Source organism: Ursus maritimus, unplaced genomic scaffold (genome assembly GCF_017311325.1).
Source record: "Ursus maritimus isolate PB19 unplaced genomic scaffold, ASM1731132v1 scaffold_5, whole genome shotgun sequence".
NCBI classification, from domain to species: domain Eukaryota; kingdom Metazoa; phylum Chordata; class Mammalia; order Carnivora; family Ursidae; genus Ursus; species Ursus maritimus.
This window is the reverse complement of record NW_024426663.1, coordinates 7,029,818-7,049,302: the sequence shown is the minus strand read 5'-3', so window position 1 is coordinate 7,049,302 and position 19,485 is coordinate 7,029,818.

Genomic DNA, 19,485 nt, shown 5'->3' with positions numbered 1-19,485 from the left:
GATCCATGATCATGGAATATTTTTCCATCTTTTTGTGTCTTCTTCAAAGTCTTTCAAGAGTGATTTATAGTTTCTAGAATATAGGTCCTTTATGTCTCTGGTTAAGTTAATTCCAAGGTAACGTATGGTTTTTGGTGCTATTGTAAATGGGATGGATTCCCTAATTTCTCTTTCTTCAGTCTCATTATTCGTGTATAGAAATGCAACTGATTTCTGAGCATTGATTTTGTATCCCGCCACCTTACTGAATTGCTCTATAACTTCTAATAGTTTGGGAGTGGATTCTTTTGGGTTTTCCATATAGAGTATCATGTCATCTGCGAAGAGAGACAGTTTGACTTCTTCTTTGCCGATTTGGATACCTTTTTTTTTTTTTTAATGATTTTTTATTATGTTAGTCACCATACAGTACATCCCCGGTTTCCAATGTAAAGTTCGATGATTCATTAGTTGCGTATAACACCCAGTGCACCATGCAATACGTGCCCTCCTTACTACCCATCACTGGTCTATTCCATTTATCCCTTTTTGTTGTCTGATTGCTGTTGCAAGGACTTCTAGTACTATGTTGAATAATAGTGGCGAGAGTGGGCATCAGATAAATTCCAAATGGATGAGAAACCTCAATGTGAGACAGGAATCCATCAAAATCCTAGAGGAGAACATAGGCAGCAAGCTCTATGACATCGGCCAAAGCAACCTTTTTCATGACACATCTCCAAAAGCAAGAGAAACAAAAGATAAAATGAACTTGTGGGACTTCATCAAGATAAAAAGCTTCTGCACAGCCAAGGAAACAGTCAAAAAAACTAAGAGGCAGCCCACGGAATGGGAGAAGATATTTGCAAATGACACTACAGATAAAAGACTGGTATCCAAGATCTACAAAGAACTTCTCAAACTCAATACACAAAAAACAAATAACAAATCAAAAAATGGGCAGAAGATATGAACAGACACTTTTCCAATGAAGACATACAAATGGCTAACAGACGCATGAAAAAATGTTCGAAATCCTCAGCCATCAGGGAAATTCAAATCAAAACCACATTGAGATACCACCTTACGCCAGTTAGAATGGCAAAAATTGACAAGGCAAGAAACAACAATTGTTGGAGAGGATGTGGAGAAAGAGGATCCCTCCTATATTGTTGGTGGGAATGCAAGTTGGTACAGCCACTCTGGAAGACAGTGTGGAAGTCTCTTAAAAAGTTAAAAATTGAGCTACCCTATGACCCAGCCATTGCACTACTGGGTATTTACCCCAAAGATACAGACGTAGTGAAGGGCCATATGCACCCCAATGTTCATAGCAGCATTGTCCACAATAGCTAACTCGCGAAGGAGCCGAGATGCCCTTCAACAGATGACTGGATTAAGAAGTTGTGGTCCATATATACAATGGAATATTACTCAGCTATCAAAAGGAACGATTTCTCAACATTTGCTGCAACATGGACGGCACTGGAGGAGATCATGCTAAGTGAAGTAAGTCAAGCAGAGAAAGACAATTATCATATGATTTCTCTCATCTATGGAGCATATGAACTAGGAAGATCGGTAGGGGAAGGAAGGGATAAAGAAAGGGGGGTAGTCAGTAGGGGGAATGAAGCATGAGAGACTATGGACTATGAGAAACAAACTGAGGGCCTCAGAGGGGAGGGGGATGGGGGAATGGGATAGACTGGTGATGGGTAGTAAGGAGGGCACGTATTGCATGGTGCACTGGGTGTTATACGTAACTAATGAATCATCGAACTTTACATCAAAAACCAGGGATGTACTGTATGGTGACTAACATAATATAATAAAAATAAATAAATAAATAGATAGATAAATAAATAAATAAGAGAGAGGGAAAGCGTGAGCAGAGGGAGGGCCAAAGGGAGAGGGAGACAAGCTGTTGGGGAGTTTGAGTTGGGGCTGGATCCCGGGACCCTGAGATCATGACCTGAGTGGAAATCAAGAGTCAGAGGCTCGATTACCTGAGCCACCCAGGATCCCTTCACTGATTTTTTTTTTTTTAAATACAAATGAACCCATTCTGATTTGAAAGGATTTCTTTAAGATATTGTTAAATGAGAAAAACAAAATATCAGGAAATGTATACAATATGATTCGGTTTTTATAAGACAAAGAATGAAAAGCCTTTGTCAGGGGCGCCTGGGTGGCTCAGTCGTTGAGCGTCTGCCTTCTGCTCGGTGCGTGGTCCCGAGTCCTGGGATCGAGTCCCACATCAGGCCTCCGCTGGGAGGCTGCTTCTTCCTCTCCCACTCCCCCTGCCTGTGTTCCTTCTCTCGCTGGCTGTCTCTCACTCTGTTAAATAAATAAATAAAATCTTTAAAAAAAAAAAAAAGGAAATGGAGAAAGAACAGACATCTAAAGATTAAGGTAAGGAGGATAGGATTCAGTAAACAATTAGAGATTTTGGCTTTGAGAGTTTAGGGACATTTCTTCTTCTGAAATAGGACTGATAAAAGAAAAATGTGCTTATTGAATAGATAGATTTTAATATGTAGTGAAGGTACTGATTTAGTGAAGTAATAAAGTATGAAATTTAATAAGTTGAGAAGGTAAGAGTTCTCCAGTCTGATGGTTTATATTTTGTCAACAAATAAGTAGATGATACTCTAAATTATATGAAATAGCTGTTACCAAAGAAAAAAATTGAGAAATGAAAGACAAATATGATAGATTTGGAGGAGAGTTTTGAGTGTCCTTTTAACCCTAATGGTCTTGAATGTTTTGGACCCTAATCTGAATGCCTAATTTTTAGAAGTAATGCTCACCCAGTCAGAGGTGAGTATGGAAAATGGAATATATTGAGTTCATCATGATTATGTTTTATTGGGTAATTGTTTTGTTCAGATGAAAAGACTAAAGATTTGAGTCAGTTGCAAGCTGTATTTATAATTACTATTCATTGACTGTAAGCTGAAAACTGAGAACATAATGCAGAAAATGGTAGAAAAATATTTTGAGCTTACTAAACTGGGTTGTATAACTACATTTCTTATGTTTTACATTTCTCACTTCCTTCAGTGAAGTCTGTGGTGATTCAAAAGCAAGTGGACCAAAACATAGGATGTTTCATTTGTTATTTGTTACCGTAACAAGTGTCCTTAATTCCTACTATTGACCAAATATTCTAAGTACTACAGAAATTGTAAAGAATAAAGAAATTAAGGAAAGAATAAAGGAAAATAAAGGAAATATCCCTCACCCCCTGTACTTTATATCCTAATGACAGTGGCAGGTGATAAATAAATGCTTCTATAATATGCTGAAAACCAATAAATGCTATAAACAAAATAAACGTAGCTAATGACTGAAATGTATATTCTTTAAATTGAGTTGTTGGACTAAACTAAAAAGTAACATTTACAAAACAATTTGATGAAGTGAAAAAATAAGCTATTAAGAATACTTGAGGAGGGGCGCCTGGGTGGCACAGCGGTTAAGCGTCTGCCCTCGGCTCAGGGAGTGATCCCGGCCTTATGGGATCGAGCCCCACATCAGGCTCTTCCACTATGAGCCTGCTTCTTCCTCTCCCACTCCCCCTGCTTGTGTTCCCTCTCTCGCTGGCTGTCTCTATCTCTGTCGAATAAATAAAATAAAATCTTAAAAAAAAAATACTTGAGAAAAAAGAAGAACACTGGAAGTGTTGGGCAGGAAGTGTTGGCAGTTTGGGCAGAGGGAATAGCAAGTTAAAGGTCCTTAATTTTTGGCACACTTGACAGGTTTGAGGAAGAGCAAGCAGTTAATGTCGCTGTAGAACGTTGCATGATTGAAATCACTGCTGTGGTTTTGGTGCCAATAGGAGGGCAAGGGTAGAAACAGAGCCTTTGGGAGGTTATGGAAACATTCCAGTCAAGACATGTATGGAATAGTAGTAGTGATGGTAGAGAATGGTTGTATCCAGTTAACATTCTTAAGAATTTAACCATTTACTCACCATGTATCCCAGCCATTGCATTCCTAGGAAGTTATTCAAGAAGTGAAATCGGGTTCCTGGGTGGCTCAGTCGTTAAGCGTCTGCCTTCAGGTCAGGGCGTAATCCCAGCGTTCTGGGATCGAGCCCCACATCAGGCTCCTCCGCTGGGAGGCTGCTTCTTCCTCTCCCTCTCCCCTGCTTGTGTTCCCTCTCTCGCTGGCTGTCTCTCTGTCAAATAAATAAATAAAATCTTAAAAAAAAAAAAAAAGTGAAAACAATGCCTTATTGTGGAAAGGAAGTCTAAAGGTATTGCTTGCTTAAACAAGTAAGAACCATAACTGTGTGGCAGCAGTTTTACTGAGCAAAGCATAGATTTCTTTCTGTATTAGGTTCTAAACTTTGAATTCACCGATTGATAGATATAATGCTTGAATGTTGCTGAAAGGGATTGGTTGAATCTTAAATACAGAAAAAAAAATATTTTGATTGCAAAGCTGACAATGGGTATTTTCCAAAGAGAAGGGGTACTTTTAATTCTCACTCTTGATTTTTATTATAAACCATCACTTCTGCATTGAAGTGCTTAAGTCCTGTGATAGCTAAGATGTGGTAACATGAGGAATTGGGAAGATGAAGTATGAGTTACACTTTTGACTTGAGAAGAAACACATTTAAAAGAAGCATGCAAAAGGCAGTTAATGGAAAAAACATTCTACTCCGATAACAATACACATAAAAAGTATAACTCAGGGAGCTTGGCTGGCTTAGTCGGTAGAGCATGCAACTCTTGATCTCTGGTTCCTGAATTTAATCCCCACATAGAGCTTATTTAAAAAAGAAATATAACTCAGTAGAAAGTACACACTTTTTCCCTGAGGGGAAAAAAAAATACATGGGTATGTAAAAATAATTATTTTTGAGAGAAAAGGAATGTAGTGCATTACACATTTTGCCAAGAAGGTAAATTTCTGAGACTGAAGAATGTTGGGAGTTGTGTTGGACTTTACTAGACATGTGTGAGAAAATGAAAGATGGTAAGCCTAATTCAGAAACTTGAGGATTTGGAGGGCATCTTTTTGTAGATGAGATAATTGTTATATCTTTTTAAAATATAATGTATTGTACTTTCTTCTAAATTATTATTTTATGGCCCTTTGGGGTATTTAACCTTGTAAATCTCATTCGTTTCCAACATTTGTCATTGACCTACTTCTCCTAAAGACTCTATTTTAATGTATTTATGATCATATTTATATTTTATATGCTGTTAATTGGTCTTGTAGTACCTTGAGCAGGAACCTCATTTATCTATGTCCCAAGACTTTAATGCAATTTTAGGTAGCCTATAAGGACTCTGTGAAGACACTTCAGGGACAAGGAAAGTTTTCTTTCTTTCTTTTTTTTTTTTTTTAAAGTAGGCAGGAACACATTAAACCTTTGTGTCTCATTTCATTTAAAAACTATGTAAAAAATTATAGCAGTCCTAGGTGCTGTATTTCCTGATGCACTAAAATGCCCTACATCAAAACAAATAAACCAAACACCAACGGACACACAAATAAGCAGAATAGTATTGGCACTGAGTCTTCATTCACTTAATGTATAGTTATTGGAAATGTAGTAAATGTCGAGCTCTGGGTCATATGCAGGTTTATGTGACATGCTGTGTTCTTTTAAATGATGGCAATTTTTAAATTGCTTAACTAAGGAATCAATGTAAGTTATACAATTTAATATGAAATAGAAACAAAAATTAGAATATTCATTTATGAAACCTTTTCCAAAACATGTGATAATGCCTTTAAAAAGAAAGGAGATGAATGGATAAAGAAGATGGAGTATGTTTGTGTGTGTACACACGCACACACACACACACACACACACGCACATGCACACTGGAATATTAGCCATAAAAAAGAATGAAGTCTTGCCATTTGCAATAGTGTAAGTGGAGCTGGACAATGTTATGCTAAACAAAACAAGTCAGTCAGAGAAAGACAAATACTGTATGATTTCATTCATATGTGGAATTTAAGAAACAAAACACACAAGTGAAGGCAAGAAAACAGAGACAAACCAAGAAACAGACACTTAACTGTAGAGAACAAACTGATGGTTACAGAGAGGAGGTGGGTGGGGAGATGGGTTGAGTAAGGGAAAGGGGTTAAGGAGGGCACTTGTTGTGATGAGGACTGGGTGTTGTATGCAAGTGTTGCATCACTATATTGTACACCTGAAATTATTCTGTATGTTAACTAGCTCGAATTTAAATAAAAACTTAAAAAAATTAACAGGAGAAATGAAGATACAGACTTAGGAGTGAGACTATTGCAAGATGACCCTGTAGGAAAATGTTAAACTCAAAACTATCTTTTTACAGTATCTACACCATAGAGCTTTGAATGAACAGCTTCATAAACATCCCATTTTGCCAAATAATAAAGGGCGATAGGGAAAAATAACCAGCTTCCCTGTTTTGGACAGATGAATATTTCAAACATGGTTGTTTCTAATATGGAGTATCTTGGGGGGAAGGGCAAGATGAGGGAGAAGTTTATTTTTTTCTTTATAGTATATTATTCAAACTTGAATCATGAATATGTAAATTTTCAAATAAAAACATAATACTTTAAAAAGCATGAACCATTCGGGATGTATGTATAGGTATTTAATCATAAAAGGGTAATGTAAATATTCTGAGAATACTTGTTTTAGAAGCAGTAACTAATGTAAGGTCTGAAAGATAAAACCAGCCTATAAACTTCAAACTACGAGAAAACTTCGAGTGCTTAATGCAAGGAAACGATAGTCACATTTGGTCTTCCCTTTTCAAGAAATGCCATTTGCTAAGTATTGTTATCTTGTACTGGATTTCTGCAGTATCCAGAACTGAATTTCTGAAACCTTCTTGCTAAATCTGACCGTACTCTTCATGATCCCCACATGGATCTCCAGAAACAATGATGCTGCAGATTTTACTGTTCTTTGAGATTGAACATGGGTTTACATTATTTGTGAACGAACTGTATATATAATCTTTGCCTCCCTTCCTTTTCTAATTCCCTCATTACAAAAAAACCAAAAAAACAAAAAACCATGAAAATCTCTTGACAAGTATTGTATCTGATTTTTAAAGAATTTAGGACCTAGGAACTGGCTATCTTTGATCTATATCTGGAAGCTAAAAAAATGTTGAAAATCCCCCCAGTTTTTGTCAGCACTCTTTATTTTCTTTATACATCAAGTATGACCATATTTTCTTATCATTTTAGAATTCATATTGTTAGAAGTTTTTGATATATTCATGTCATATACAGAGATCATTCTTCCTTTGATTTCCCATAATTTGTAGAAATCCAAAATAAAACTTGGCAGTTTATCTAGCTTTACCTCATATTGTAATTAAATTTGGATTCTGTTTCATTTCCATAATTCAATTTTAGCTATAGGAAGTTTCTCATTTTGAAACTAAAATTAAAATTGAACTTAAAATTTTTAGAAATGTCTGCATGTAAGAAACAGCTAAAACATTTTGAGACATTAAATACATGGAGAGAGGAATTAATATATTTACCAATTAAACTATTTGCCTCAAATTTTATTCTATGTAAAAAACTTTAACACTGTTTAGCAGTCACAACAGATAAGACTTTTAAAGAAATCTGAATTTGAATCCTAGATCTCATAAAATAATTGTACCTCAACAGAGTGATTTAATAAATAGATAAATGATATGTGGCCAAGAAAAAACAAAAGCTACCCTTTAATTTCAACAAGATTTTCTGATGATTGATTGTTTGGAATATAAGTTATGTTAAGACAGGATCTGAAGAAGATAGTTGAGTGCCAGAAGCAGTTATCCTTAAAATATTTCATATTAGCCTATAAGCTATTAGAATTATTTGATTTGATTAAATACTAAAAACCTGTCCCCAATTGCCTGGTTGTTAATAATGCATCATTATAGCATAGAAAGGTAATATTAGAACATACAACATTGTTTTTAATGGCTTGAAAACACTGTTTTCTGAATTTCCTATCACATTTAGAACACACGGCAAAAGAAAAATAACCTTACCCCAAAATTACGGGACAGAATTTTGGGTCTGATAGTATTGTTTGGAAATCAGCTAAAATTGAATCTGTCCTTGACTGCTTCTGTTAGGAATTTAAGACTGAAACAATGGCTTACGTATTTAGTTGGCATAGACTAGCTCTCTTTCAACTGATCGGAGATCTGATTGAAAAGCGGAGGTTTTTTTTCTGTAAAATGCAGCAGAATCTTCTGTTACCAATTAAACTTCTTTTTTTATAAGAGATAGACTTTTGTTCTAGGAAGTATATCACAGTATCCAATTCTTGATAAGATATTTTCACTGTTTCATTTGCTAACCTATATAATCATCTGTTTTAATGAGACATGGTATTATTCAAATACAGTGACTAAATTTTGAATAAAATCTAAAATGTGAGAATTGAAAAATTTTCAGTAGAATACTCTGTTTAAAAATATTTTAAGTTTCCACATCTTGGGACACCTGGGTGGCTCAGCCGGTTAAGCCTTGGACTCTTGATTTCAGCTCAGATCATGATCTCAGGGTCCTGGGATGGGGCCCCATCAGGCTCTGTGCTCAGTGCCCAGTCTGCTTGTCCCTCTCCCTCTGCTCCTCCCTCCTCCCCCACCACCATTTACATGTGCTCTCTAAAATAAATAAAATCTTTAAAAAAAAAAAAAAAGTTTCTGCATCTTCTAAAACAATTTCATTTTAAGAAATATTTTACTTTTTTTTTAAAGATTTTATTTATCTGACAGAGAGAGGAAGCAAGAGAGGGAACACAAGCAGGGGGAGTGGGAGAGAGAGAAGCAGGCTTCCCCCTCAGTAAGGAGCCCAACGCTGGGATCATGACCTAAGCTGGAGGCAGACGCTTAACGACTGAGCCACCCAGGCGCCCCCAAAATATTTTACTTTTGAAGTGGTAATCCGTGTCTGATTTATCTAACCTGTAAGATGTTAACCATTTTTTTTGGAATTTCCTATGGACATTCTATAATCATTCTTGAAAATGCTGAAGTTGTGATTTGTTGAGAAGTGAAATCATTTTCATTTGCTCGTGAAATCCTTTTTTGATGGGGGTGGGGCGGTTGGGCGGGTAATACTGAATGAGCACATTTTACAAAGGCTAGAGGGTTAATGGTACCGAAGCATATGTCCAAAGCAAAGTTTACTCTCCCATTTTCACTCTGTTTTCTGATTTAGAAAGAAGTACTTGAGTTTCACAGGAGAAAAAGAGGCAGTTAATGAAGAAGGACAGGCCTCAGTCTGTGAAATGAACCAGGTCTGGTACTCTGTCTTCTTATTTCAGTTCCTAACAAGTCACAAGAAGGTGTCCACTCTTTTATTCCTTGATGAGGAACTTCTCCTTCCCACAGTGACCTAGGTTTGAAAAAATTTTCTTTATATTACTCTTTTAAAATTCTTTTTACCTTTCTTTATGGTGAGAATACTTAAATTCTCCTCCCTTAGCAAATTTCAGTTATAGAATAGTGTAGTCACTGTAATAGATGTCAGATCCTCAGAATTTAATGATCTTAGAACTGAAATTTTATATCCTTTCACAAGACTCTCCCTATTTCCACCACCATGAAGCTCCTGGCCACAATCATTCTACATTGTTTCTAAACTTTCAAATTTTTTAAAAAGATTCTATGTACAGCTGATCCTTGAACAATTCACGGGTTAGGGACACCAACCCTCTGCACAGTCATACATAACTTTTGGCTCCCCCAAAACTTAACGACAGATAGCTTACTATTGACCAAAAGCCTTACCAATAAAATGCACACATGATTAACACATACTTTGTATGTTATATATAATATACTGTATTCTTAGAATAAACTAGAGAAAATAAAATGTTATTTAAAAAATCATAGGAGAAAATACATTTATAGTACTGTACTACAAAATATCTGCGTATAAGTGAATCTGTGCAGTTAAAACGCATGTTATTCAAGGGTCACATGTATAAGTGATTCCATGTGGTACCTGCCATTATCTATGTGGCTTATTTCAGTTAGCATAATACCCCTCAGTTGCATCCATGTTGTTGCAAATGACAGTTTTTCCTTAATTTTTAAGGCTAATATATTCCACTGTATATATGTGTATATGTATGTATATGTGTATGTATCAGATTGTCACCATCCATTACTCTCTTGGCAGACATTTAAATTGTTTCCATACCTTGGCTATTGTGAACGAGGCTGCAATGAACATGGGGATACAGATATCTCTTAGAGATATACTGAGTTTGTTTCCTTTGAATATATACCCAGAGTGGGCTTGCTGGATCATATGTTAATTCTATTTTTTAATTTCTTGAGGAAACTGCATACTGTTTTCCATAGGGGCTGTAAAAGTTCCCATTCCCACCAGTAATGTACAGTGGTTGTCTTTTCTCCACATTGTCACCAGCATTTGTTATCCCCAGTTTGATAATAAAGATCCTAACAGGTGTGAAGTGTAACCCCTTGTGGCTTTGATTTGCATTTCTCTGATGATAAATGTTATTAAGCACCTTTTCAGGACCTGTTAGCCATCTGTATGCCTTCTTTGAAAATGTGTCTATTTAGGTCCTTTACCCATTTTTTAATTTATTGGGTTTTTTAATACTGAGAGAGTTCTTTGTATATTTTGGATATTAATCCCTTATTGTATTTAATCCCTTATTGGTTTGCAAGTATATTCTCCTAACCCATAGGTCGCCTTTAATTTTGTTGCTGCTTCTTGTGTGGAAGCATTTGAGGTTGATGTAGTTTTACCTGTTTATTTTTGTTTCTGTTGACTTTGTGTCACATCGAAAAAACCATCACCAAGACCATTGTCACAGAGCTTATCCTCTATTTTCTTTTTTTTTTTTATTATATTATGTTAGTCACCATACAGTGTACATCCTTGGTTTTTGATGTAAAGTTTGAGGATTCATTAGTTGCGTATAACACCCAGTGCACCATGCAATACGTGCCCTCCTTACTACCCATCGTCTATTTTCTTGGAGGGTTTTATGGTGTCAGGTCTTACGTTCAGGCCTTAGTTAATCTATATTGAATTGGCTCTCGTATACACTACAAGATAAAACTCTGGTTTCATTCTTTGCATGTGGATATCCAGTTGTGCCAGCACCATTGGCTGAAGAGGATGTCCTTTCCCCACTGTATATTTTGACTCCTTTGTCAAAAAATAATTGACCATATATGTGTAGGTATATTTTGGGACCCTCTATGCTGGTCCATTGATCTATGTATTATTTTATATCAATACCATGTTTTAATGACTCTTGCTTTGTAATATAGTTTGAAATCAGGAAGTGTGACACTTCCAGCTTTGAGTATTCAGGGTCTTGTGGTGTTCCAGATACGTTTTAGGGTGTTTTTTCTATTTCTGTGAAAAAGTGACATTGGACTTGTAATAGAGATTGTATTGAGAATGTGGATTGCTTTGGGTAGGTTGGACATTTTGACAATATTTTTTTAATTGCAGAACACAGGTTGTATTTCCATTTATATGTGTCATCTTCCATTTTTTTCAACAATGTTTTATAGTTGTCAGTGTACAGATCTTTCATCTTCTTGGTTAAACGTATTCTAAACTTATTCTAAACTTATTCTAAAGTGTTTTTTTTTTTAAATTTCAAATCCATTATAAATGGAATTTTTTCACAATTTCTTTTTTTGATTGTTAGTGTATAGAAATACAACTGATATTTGTAGGTTGATTTTTTTTTTTCCTATCTTGCATATTGACTCAATTCATTTATTCTAACTGGTTTTTGGTGGAATCTTTAGGATTCTACATAAGAGATGATGTCATCTTCAGGGGCGCCTGGGTGGCACAGCGGTTAAGCGTCTGCCTTCGGCTCAGGGCGTGATCCCGGCGTTATGGGATCGAGCCCCACATCAGGCTCTTCCGCTATGAGCCTGCTTCTTCCTCTCCCACTCGCCCTGCTTGTGTTCCCTCTCTCGCTGGCTGTCTCTATCTCTGTCGAATAAATAAAATCTTTAAAAAAAAAAAAAAAGAGATGATGTCATCTTCAAACAGATAATTTTAGTTCCTCCTTTCTCAGTTAGGTCCCTTTTATTTCTTGATTACTTGCTCTGGCTAGAATTTCAGGTACTACACTGCTTACAAGTTGTCAGGAGTGGGCAGCCTTGTCTTGTTACTGATCTTAGCAGAAAAGCTTTGAGCTTTCTACTGCTGAGCATGATGTTAACTGTGGGCTTGTCATATATGGCCTTTAATACGTTGTTATACATTCTTTTACAGTTAATTTGTTAAGTTTTGTTTTTGTTTTTTGTTTTTTAATCTCAAGAGTGTGTTGTTTTAAGTCAGGTGTTTTTTCTGCATCTACTCGGATGATTATGTAATTGTTATCTTTTGTTTTGTAATGTGATGTGTCACATTTATTGATTTGCAAATGTAGAACCATCCTAGCATCTCTGGAATAAATCCCACTTGATCGTGGTATATGGTCCTTTTGATGTACTGTTGAAATTGGATTGCTACTATGTTGAGAATTTTCACACTGATGCCCACCTGGGATACTGGCCTGTAGCTTTAATTCCTTGTAGCACCCTCATCTGGCTTTGGTATCAGGATAAAGCTGCCTCATAAATGAATTTGGAAGTTCCTTTTCATTCTCTGTTTTTTGGAAGGATTAGTATTAGTTCTTTGAATATCTGGTAGAATTCACTAATGAAGCCATCTAGTCATGGCCTTGCCTTCTTTAGGAGGTTTTTGTTTACTGATCTACTCTCTTCATTTACTGGTCTGTTTAGATTTTCTCTTTTGTCACCATTCAGTCTTGTTTGTACATTTCTAGGAATTTATCTAGTTCCCCTAAGTTGTCCAATTTTGAGACACATAATTGTTTATAGTAGGAATTTTTGGGAACCTTTATATTTCTGTGGTTATAGTTATGTTTCATCTTTCATTTATTATTTGAGTCTCTTTTTTTTCTTGGTAAATTTAGCTAAAGTTTGTCTATTTTAATTATCTGTTCAGAAGACCAACTTAGTTTTCTTAATGTTTTCATTTGACATATTTCCAGTCTGGTCTTTAATATTTTCTTCATTCCTTTATTATTTTGAGTTTAGATTATTCTTCTTTTTCTAGTTCTTTGAGATAAAGTTAGGATGCTTGAGATCTTTCTTTTTTTCTTCCTCTTAAAACTACTTCTGCATTGCATGTTTTTGTATGTTTCCATTTTAATTTAAGATATTTGTTGATTTTTTTTGACCTGTTGTTCAAAAACATGTTTAATCTCCACATTTTGTGACTTTAGTTTTCTTCTTGGATTTGACTTCCAGTGTTGAACCATTGTGGTTTGAGAAGATATTGATAGGATTTCAATGTTCTTAAATTTGCTAAGAGTTGTTTGGGGGCTTGATATATGACCCTGGAGAATGTACCATGTGTGCTGCAGAAATTTTTTTTCTTATGCTTTTGGCTGGAATGTTGTGTGTATTAGATACATCTTCTCTAAAGTGTAATTGAAGTATATAGTTTCCTTATTAATTTTCTGAGTGATCTATCCATTGTTGAAATTGAGTTATCGAAGCCCCCTCTTATTGCTATTTATTTTTTCCTTCAGATCTGTTAAGATTAGCTTTATATATTTAGGTGTTCTGACGTTGGATGCATAAATATTTACTATTGCTATATCCTCTTGCTGAATTGAACCTGTTAGCATTACATAATGACCTTCTGGGTCTCTTGTTAAAGTCTTTGGCTTAGTCTATTTTTTCTGATCTATCTACCCATACTTTCTTTTAGTTTCCATTTGCATGGAATATGTCTTCTCATGCCTTCACTTTAAATCTGTGTATATCTGTTCATCAATTTAGCCACTCTTTGTCTTTTATTGGAGAATTTAGTCCTTTCACATTTAAAGAAATTAATGACAGGGATTTACTATTCCCATCTATTAATTGTTTTCTGGATGTTTTATATTTCCTTTTTTTTTGTGCTATTCTTTTGTGATTTGATTTATTATAGTAGTATGCTTTAATTCCTTTTTTTTTTTAAAGATTTTATTTATTTATTTGACAGAGATAGAGACAGCCAGCGAGAGAGGGAACACAAGCAGGGGGAGTGGGAGAGGAAGAAGCAGGCTCCCCACGGAGGAGCCTGATGTGGGGCTCGATCCCATAACGCCGGGATCACGCCCTGAGCTGAAGGCAGACGCTTAACAGCTGTGCTACCCAGGTGCCCCGCTTTAATTCCATTTGAATATAGATTTTTGCTTTGTGATTTCTATAAAGCTACATAAAAATTACTATAGTACTACATAAAATTACTATATTACTATACAGATACATCTCATTGCTAAAAGTGTATTTTAAGCTGATAACTTTGAATACATACGAATGTTCTACAATTCTCCACTATCCTCCTACACTTTGTTTTTGATGTTAACATTTACGTCTTTTTATATTGTGCATCCATTACCAAGTTGTTGAAGTTATAGTGATTTTTTTATACTTTTGTTCTTTAACCTTTAGTACTAGAGTTGTAAATCATATATTTATCAACGCTACAATTTAAAATTTTTCTGTATTAAACTATTTACCTACGAGTGACTTTTATACATTCATATGTTTTCATGTTACTAATTAATGTCCTTTCATTTCTGCTTCAAGAACCCCCTTTAACATTACTTGCCACGTTAGCCTATTGGTGATTAACTCAGCTTTTGTTTGCCTGGAATATTACTTTTCCTTTGATTCTAAAGGCCAACTGTGTTGGGTAGACTATTTTTGATTGGCAGCTTGTCCTTGGAAAATTTTGAGAATGTTTTCTTTGAAAACATTCCCTTCTGTCCTGCACAGTAGGTATTTTTTGCCTATTCCCTTGGGCTGAGCTCAGGTGGGATAGACATGGTGAACGCTCATGCATCCATTTAGAACTACTTTTTTATTTGCTACTGTACTGTGGGTTTGGTGAATACAAGCCATGTTGGTTCTTAGTCTGATGTTTGAAGGTGTTGTTCAGGGGTGGGGTTTATGGTGAGAGTGTGTCTCAGCCTTTACTACCCATTATAACGTGGATAGTTTCTTATTTGCCCAGTGTGTAGGAGGAGGCAGTCAGCTAGTTTGTGGCTTTCTTTCAGAAGGCATTTTTCATGTGTGCCTGTACATTCAATGTATCCATGGGAGAAGGGAGGTTGAGGAGCCTATTTTTCCATTGTGGTCCCTCCATGAAAATTCTTACTTGCTAGACATCTCTTAGTTGTCATGATGGAATGTATATAAATAAACTTACTTTAATAAATCTATTAGGTGACCCCAAACTTATGGAATATAGTGTATGCAGCCAACTCTGTGCTGGGCATTGGAGATAGGGAAATAATAAAACAAAGTCTTTGGCCTCATGTAGTTATTGGGAAAAATACATACATAAACTTATAATATGTTAGAATTAATGCTACAGTAGAACAGTGCCCTTTAAGGATGCACAAAGATGATGTCCTTGACTGTGAGGGAATAGGAGGAGCCATGGGAATATTTATGGAACAGGTAACTTTTGACCTAACTTGAGAAAATTCACTCTGAACTCTGAGTGCAAAACATGGGATTAGCAAAAGGCTGGAACACATAGAGAATAGAAATACATCAAGAGTGGAACATTTCATGTGTATTGGAGAGCAATGGGAAATGCACAGAAAAGACAGGCAGGAGCCATATATCTTGACTTGTATGTCACATGGAAGAGTTCCCACTTTGTCCCACAGGCAATGGGGAGTTATAAAAGTATTTTAACGTGAAGGCAATGCAACCCTTTTCTAGTCTCAGTCTGGTAAAAGCAGTAGGCTTTTCTGATTGCCAAATAAGTTCTTAAGCCCTGTCAATAGAGTAAATTTACCTTTCTCCCTGTCTTCTCTTCTAGGAATCAGTCCTTGTAGCCATAACAGTAATACAGGAGGTAAATCCAGCTTGATTTCTCTCAGTGATTAACACTGAGGGAGGATAGGGTGAGTGACAGAAGTAAACCTGTAGAACTGCAGATCTTCCCAAACATGCATACTTTAATATGCATTTCTATGAGAAAAGAAAAGAAGAAAAAAACTAATTAACTCTTGATTCCATCCATGTTTCCTCAGCCTTTCTAACTCATAAAATAACCCTTAAAACAGATTTCAGGCATAGCAGATGGTTAGTGAGAATAGTCATTTGGGGAAGGCAGAGGTATCCATATAAAACAAATAATACTAGACTCTCCTCATGATTATGATTATGATTTACACAGAAAGGGAAAGAATAAAGACAGGTAGATCCAGGTATTAGCTTGAAAACAATATAGAGAGGAATTTTTTAAAATGGTATGGGAGTTTGTATGGAAAAGAGATGTCAAATTCTCAGGCATTAAGACTAGATAAAGAATTTCCATAAAATTTGCTGTTGAAATGTTAATATTTTCTGAATAAAACAGTAATTTTTTCTATGGAAAATTTAGAAAGTATAATATGGCAACATAATCATTTAAAATCTTATCTATAGAAAATCTGAATATTTCATATTTCTTTTAAATCTTTTCCTAATCCTCAAAAACTTGTTTTGTATATTTAAGATTAATTTTTATTTTAGAACCTGTACGTATATGAGAGCAGATCTGTTTTTGTTCAGTTGTTAGTTGTCAACGGAATGTCTAGAGCCATAGCAATGACCCTTGACCAACCTGAGAATGAGACTTTTGGAATGTTCACATAGTCACTGATTGGAATATTTTTCTGTACGTCTCAAGCATTGAGCCATTTGCATCGGGCTCTCAGCATTTTTTTAAAGTTAACATAAAATTAATGATAGCCACCTGGTATCTGGTTTGGTATCAGCACAGAGCTATTTCTCCAGCTCTCTTAAAAACTACAGTTAGGGGCACCTTGCTGGCTCATTGATGGGGCAAGTGACTCTTGATCTTGGGGTAGTGAATTCGAGCCCCACATTAGGTGCAGAGATTGTTTAAAAATAAAACCTTTTAAATACATACATACCTACATCCCTTACACTTAAAGATCCAAGTAGGCTTCCAACTGGAAAGATTTGGAACCGAAGGGAAAGTAAATCCTTGAGACACATGGAAATGAGTCAGTGCCTAACCTCTCAAACCTTCACACATCTATGTATTTATTGTGGACTGACTGAATTGTGCTCCCCAGAATTCATATGTTGAAGTCCTAATCCTCATTGTCTTAGAGTGGGACTGTATTGGAGATGGGCCTTTAAATAGGGAATCAACATTAAATGAGGTCATATAGGTGGGCTTTAATCCAATATGACCATTGTCTTTATATTGTGGATACTTTCTTAAGCCACACTGTATATTTTATAGAAAAATAATAATTTTTAAGTGTATAAATACATTACAATTTCACTAAGTTATGTTTTATAACTATATAAATTTATATTGCCAAATAATGGATTTCCAGGGATTTTATCTCACTGTCCTTTTCCTTAAACAACTTCCTTATTTGTTAATGTGATTTTTTTCCCCTTAATAAAATATCAGATTGCAGTGATGGGGTGGGAGAACAATTGGATGCCCTTTTGGCTCTTCCTTGATTTTATATTTCCACTAATAAATCTGAGATTTTTCAAAGATCCTCTGCATCCACACATCGCATGACATTGTGGGCTCCTTTTTTCCTCCAATCTGATACTTTCTAGGGACTATGAGCCTTTCCCTATTTCTTCTCATTTTATTCTTCAAATAGTAATATAAACTTGGTACAGTAGGTAGGTACATATATTGGCTAGAGTGGTTTGGGTAGGTAGGTAGATACACTGGCGAGGTGGGTAGTAGACTAGCGAGGTGGGTCGGTAGATTACATAGATTACATAGATAAATAGATGTTGAGACTTAGACAAAGAGCTTAATTATTAAGCTCCCTTTTTAGGTTCAATAATTTAATTTCTTTCACAGTAAGCACGCATGAAAAAGCATATCACTTTTTTTTTTTTTAAGATTTTATTTATTTATTTGACACAGAGAGAGACAGCCAGCGAGAGAGGGAACACAAGCAGGGGGAGTGGGAGAGGAAGAAGCAGGCTCCCAGCGGAGGAGCCTGATGTGGGGCTCGATCCCAGAACACCGGGATCACGCCCTGAGCCGAAGGCAGACGCTTAACCGCTGTGCCACCCAGGCGCCCCAGCATATCACTTTTTAAATCAACATCTTCATATTTTATTTACAAATCATTACAGAGGACAGAGCACAAACAAGGAAATATTATTTCAGTTGTCCCAGTTATGTAACTAAACACATTAAGCTATTTCTTTCCCACTTTAGTTTATAATTGTTTATGAATATAGGTTTAGCGAAACTTTGTTGTATATAAAAAATGTACGGTGCATTTCTCCTAAAATGAAGTTTTTATTTAAATAGATTTTAAATACATCACATCTTCAGTGTACTGTCATGATCATTTGACATGGATACTGCAAGCATCTAATTCAAAGCCTCAATCTTTTTTTAAGGTAGAATAAGATCAAACCCAAAAATAAAACAAAAGGTCGATTGATATATTTTTAAAGATTTTATTTATTTGAGATCTATATTTGGGAGAGAGTGCGTGCACACGTGCATGGGCAGCAGGGGAGTGTAGAGGAAGAGGGACAAACAGACACCCTGCTGAGCAGGGAGCTGGACGTGGGGCTTGATCCCAGGATCCCTGAGATCATGACCTGAGCCAAAAGCAGATGCTTAACCAACTAAGCCACCCGGGTGCCCGATAAATTAATATTTTTAGGTCACAGAAATCTGTCTGCAAATCTTTCGGTATAGGAAAAAAGGAAACCAAAATTTTTTAAAACTGAGTTAAAACAGCCAGATTGAAAATATCAGAAATGAGTGTTTGACTTCCATGAAATTAGTTTTCTTCAACTGTTTATCAAATTAAAAAAAAAATACACTCATGAATTAGTTCTTCCTAGATATTTAAACCATTAGCATTTATGGAAAAATTTATAAAAATTGATTTTATTTTTAGGATTTAGTTTTATTTAGAATTACTTAACATTGAAGGACTAAAGTGAAGTCAATAATAAAAAAATCCATTTGCAAGAATAAATTAAAAGGTATGGCTTATTTCCAATATTTAGTGGTTTCATACTTTGAGTTTTGGATGACTAGTCAACTTTATGAAGTGTCATTACTTTCTTTCACACTTTCTGGCCAAATATCTAAACTGTAGCATTTTCTACATTGTGCCATGATATCTCTTTAATAGATTGGAGATAATTCAGGGGTATTGTAGAAGGATAATTGAAGACAATGTATTATATTTTTTGTATATATGAAGAGTAAATGCTTTAGTAAATGGAAAGTCTCCCATTCTTGCAACTAATTTATTTAGCTAATTTAAATAGTAAATAAAATAGAAATTGAATAACTTCTGAGTTTAGGTCTGGATTGTGATAGTAATTGTTTATCTTGGTTATTCTTTCTATGGAATTTTTTCAACCAATACTTATTGTCCATAATATTTGAGGCAATACT